Genomic DNA, 5,012 nt, shown 5'->3' with positions numbered 1-5,012 from the left:
TCACAGTGTAAGAAGGCACCATCCCCAGCGAACCAATCATCACCCGAGAACCACGCAGAGTCAATTTTGACTCCAGAAGAAGATGTAGAGGAACAGCCTGCAATACCTTACAATCTACGCTCTCCTAAGGGTTGCCAGAAGCAGACGACGACCTAAAGCAAGGCCCAAGAAGCAGTAGCGAGCCTAGCGCCTGCTGGACATAAAACCGTGACTGCGGTTCCCTCAGTTGAGGTTGTCAGAACCAGAAGGGCCTTGCCTCCAACATGCGCTCTGGTGGTGCCTGTTCCTCGGCTGCTGGTGTCTTAAGGTCTGGGGAGTCCACAATGACAATTCTTTTATCCAGCAGCAAGTGTGGATAGCTCAGACCCTTAATATCTCTAATTGCTGGGTCTGCAGCCACATCCCAGCCCACTCTCAAGCTGGTGTTCCTGTCCTGGCAATCCCACTCAATTCCCCAGACCTCACGGGAGGACCTCGTCCGTTTAACAAAACATGGAACAGCAACGACACTTGGGAAGCAGTGGGAATAAATGTATCTAAATGGATAAGTGTGGTGGAGGGAAAAACATTGGTGTTGAGTGTGTAATGGGACAGGGCTGGATCTGGGAAAAAGACGTTGCCTTTGGCATTATTGTTTCCAATGGTGTATGGGATTATTCAAACAAAACTAAAGAGTGGCCAGCCGGGTATGGGGATATGAATTTTTTCTCGACCTGGGATCAAACAGAAAAATCAATCTCATGTTCCCTCTACAGTAATCTTAGTGAAAACAATACAATCTTTCAGTGCCATGCAAATAACACCAATCCTCGTAAGGAGAATTACCCTGTGCCTTTTGGAGGATATTACTCCTCCTTTTCAGGCACCTATGTGACAAATGGGTACAACCGACCCTTCCCGGCCTTAATAGGCCATCATTGGGTTTGTGGGACCAAAGCTTAAGCTGGTAATGCAGTAAACTGGTCAGGTATCCGTTATCCCGCCTGATTCTTCCCACAATTCCGAGTGCTAGGGTCCTTCCCACGAGAACACCTCCATAATTTCAGGCAAAGAAGGGATTTGCCAGATGCCCAATGGTATGTAAATAACATAAGCGCCTTAACCTGGGAAGAGGCCATTGGCGGTTCCCTTATCCCACTTGGGGGAGTAATACACCATGCAAAAAGGCTCCTGAGGTTACAAGCAGTAGTTGAAATAATGGCAAATGAAACCGGAGAGAGTTTAAGAGCCCTGGCCAAAGAAACAGGGGAGATCCGACAGATGGCCCTCCAAAACCATCAGGCATCGGACATAGTGCTGGCGGCCATAGCTCTCACTGGAAAAGAATGCTGGGTGTTTATACCTGATGACACCAATGAGGTAATATGTTCTAAGTGGCTAGCGTGATCTATCACATATCTTCCCCATGAAGAGCCAAATTCTTTATGGAAGTGGCTAAGTAACCTGTTCAATTTCTCTGGCATAGGAAACTGCTTGTTTCAGGGAGCCCTGACTATCCTGTTTGGAATCCTAATGATTTTTGTATGTTTTCAGTTAATCTCCTGTTCTATCCAGAATTGTGTAAGGTATGCCACCCAGGTGACTGCCCCAAAACAGAGTGCTAATATGATGATTTTGAATATCGCTGATGAACAAAGAGATAAAGAACGGTTAATATGTGGAACCCAGTAATTGTTGGTCATAGAGTAGCTTGACCAAAAGGAGGGATTGTGAAAGTAGAATGAATTATATTGTAAAAATAGAATGGATTAAAGAAATGATGTATGTACCTTTAAGCAGAAATAAGGAATGCTGAAATACAGGTGTCAGGAAAAGGAACCTTAAGGCATAAACAATGAGTCCACTTAAGCTTATGGTGGAACATTAGCCAGAGATCTGTAAAAGTTAGTAAGGAAATTGAATATGTATCTCTAGCCTCAGGTAAACTTGTCAGTTCTTCTTTCTTTGTCCTCTTGTTAAGTTCATGCCCTTTTTATCTTTGTAAAATAAGGTAGTGTGGGTCTTGGATGGTGCTCACATTATCTGAATGTATTAGCAGAGCGCTGTGCTAATAAACAGAGTGGTCTAACAAATTGTGAGTCCTGAATCTAACTTTGACAATCCGAAGAAGTAGGCTATAGCCCACAAAAGCTTATGCTCAAATTTGTTAGTCTCTAAGGTGCCACAAGTACTCCTGTTCTTTTTGCGGATACAGACTAACACGGCTGCTACTCTGAAACCTTTAGAATTTAGATACTAAAGGATTGGCATCAATGTGATTTTTGGGAAATATCTAAGTTATATATTGACCTGGGTGGGTGGCTGGTCCTTTGGGATCAGAAGAACCTCTTATTTGAAGAGATTGGTTTTAAAGAACCACTCATTTCTAAGTCTAGTGTTTTTGGTGGTAATACAAAGACTGTAATGCCCAAGGGAACTACTTTTATGACTTCTTGTTAGCCGGTGTGGTGAAGCGGAAGTTTACTTTTGTTGCTGGTCTAGTATATCCTATGGGGGATTAGGCACCACTCTTGGGGTGTATCTGCCCAATTTCTCAGCAGTTTGTCCTGAATTTAGCTTCTCAGCTGTGGCCCACTGAGGCATGGTTACAGGCATTAAGCTCTCTTCCCTGTGCTGTGATCTGAGAAGATTGCCAGAGGAAGGACACATGGTGTGTGGACACACAGACACATGGCATGGGCACCTGGTGAGGGAGAACTTCTCTATCTCTATCTGAGGCAGGTTGAAGGGGAAAGGATGGACATTACTCACCTAATTGTAACTACATTGAGATGCTGAAGGGAGTAGAGCAAGGGTTTGTTACTAGCAGTAATCCAGCCCAATGGGGAGGAGTTAAATATAAAGAAAAGGGTCATGTGGAGAATAGGGTTTGCTCTCAAGGCCTTGGAGAGAAAAGAAATCTGCCACTTTCTCTCTCTGAACTCAATTTGCTTTTCTTGTTCCTTTCCCTTATAGTGAAGATACAGAGAATGGAAGTGGTTAAACTTCTGTCCTGAGGGAATGAATCACTTGGCTTGGTTTCCTCTCACCATTGCCAGTGCAGACAGGAGGGACATGAGTTGTTTGAAAATATCCACTGTCCATGACTCATTTAATTGTTTTCTTTCTAAGCATTTAGCTCTGGGGTCAGCCTCACAGCCCAGTTAGTACTCAGGGAGCAGTATTAATTAAAGGGCAAAACACTTCCTTAATGCAAAGTTAAGGTTGTCTGGTGCAATATCAGCCCCTTGCAGAACCTCTACAGCTGCAAAACTCAAACTTCTGAAAAGCAGGAGACGCAGTTACAGTTGCCCGCACCACCTTCATCCTGTCCTCTTTCAGCAACGTCCCGTTAACACCCTGCTGGCTGAAATCTACAAGCTGTTCACTACCTTTTTCAGCCCTTTCAACCAGAGCTCCAACCCCCGTCTGGCCTGGCGAGGCCCAATCCCTGGGCAAACCAGACTGGGGTAAGGATTGGGCATGGCCATGACACTGACTGCAGAGCAAGACCCCTGACCCCTACTCAGATCAGCCCCCTTTACTGATCTCTCCTCACTCAGACATGCTGCACCCCCTCCCCAAATTCCTGAAAGCCTGGGTAGGGGAGCTTATTTTCCCTTGTGATGATCTGAGCTCTCCCTCCCCACCTGGACACAGCTGGAGCTAAGATAGATCCCCCTCCATTGCTGCTCTTTGGGAAACACAGTGTTAATTTGGAAGGCTCAGATGGGGAGTGGCTGATCTCCGCTCACATTCTCCACAGCTCCAGCCCCTGTTGCTTATTGAAAGAAATGACTCAAGATCCCAGTTACATGTTTTATTAACTGGAACAAATAAGACCGAGAACACACATCACCAAGGCTAAATGACTATAAATACTACTCAGCTAACAAAGGGTTAAACAATACAGTGATGAAGTTCAGGGCAAATCAGTAAATCGATGAGTTAACAAGGATATTGTGTTGGAATCAAGTCATCAATTTAGTCAAACCATCAGATGAATACAGCAGAAAATCAACCCTTATAAATCCTAAAACAGCAACCCAAGGAGGCAGGTGCATATTTAGTGATGCCGAAACCCCAATCAGAGATTTTCACCCAGGCAGTGCATCCCAGATTTAGCCAGCTGAATATTTCAATACCGAAACCAAATTATTGCTTACATTTAGCCCACAGCATCAAAGCTCATTAGTTTTCTCCTTAGATTTCACTATTTACTTCTCCTCAGCCTCTCGCCCCAAAACACACAGACAGACCTCACAGAGACAGCAATAAAAGAAGTTCAAACAGCTCTTGCTGAACAATGTACATCTGACAGCTCAATTCCTTGCAATGCTTCCATAGGGAAAGGAGCATGCATTCAGTCATTTCATAGGGCAGAGTTTTACGGCTATTAAGATTTGGGGAACTATTCTTAGCATCTTCCCTGTGTAGATTTCAGAAGTGTTCACACACTCACACCCACTGAGCCACAGTTACACCCCAATCGAATAGAAAGGCTGGAAGGCTCCATGTCCATAAAAAAACAATAGACAAAAATAGAAAAAGGAAAATAAATTGCAAAGCTGACAAGGGGTTGGATCTCTGCAGCTCTTCGGCTTTGGAGTCACATGGAGTAGGAACTGTAGCTGCAGTTGAGGAACTAGGTAATGGCATAGATGGCCCAGCACTTCGGGCTAGCAGGCTTTTCAGGTACAGGAGACTAGTGAAGGCTGCATAGCCTGTCGCCGTTGTGCTTCATTCCCCAGAGGGGGATCAGTCCTGGGATCCTGGCAGTCAGTCTCTCTTCGATGATCGTTATATGGGAATTAGAAAATGAGATTAAAAAAAAAAAAATCTTTGGCCAGTCCTAGTCAAGGCATTTATTAGTTCTCTCCCATGTGGATTTTCTGAGGTCTAATAAGGCTTGAGCTCTGATTGAAGCTTTTCCCACACTCAGATAATCCATGGGGCGTCTCTCTCATGTGGATTCTCTGATGTTTAATAAGGTTTGAGCTCTGATTGAAGCTTTTCCCACACTCAGAGCATGT

The sequence above is a fragment of the Terrapene carolina genome, unplaced genomic scaffold (assembly GCF_002925995.2).
Source record: "Terrapene carolina triunguis isolate 2854851 unplaced genomic scaffold, T_m_triunguis-2.0 Scaffold31457, whole genome shotgun sequence".
NCBI lineage: Eukaryota > Metazoa > Chordata > Testudines > Emydidae > Terrapene > Terrapene triunguis.
The sequence above is the reverse complement of the archived record's forward strand: the minus strand, read 5'-3'. Positions refer to the sequence as shown.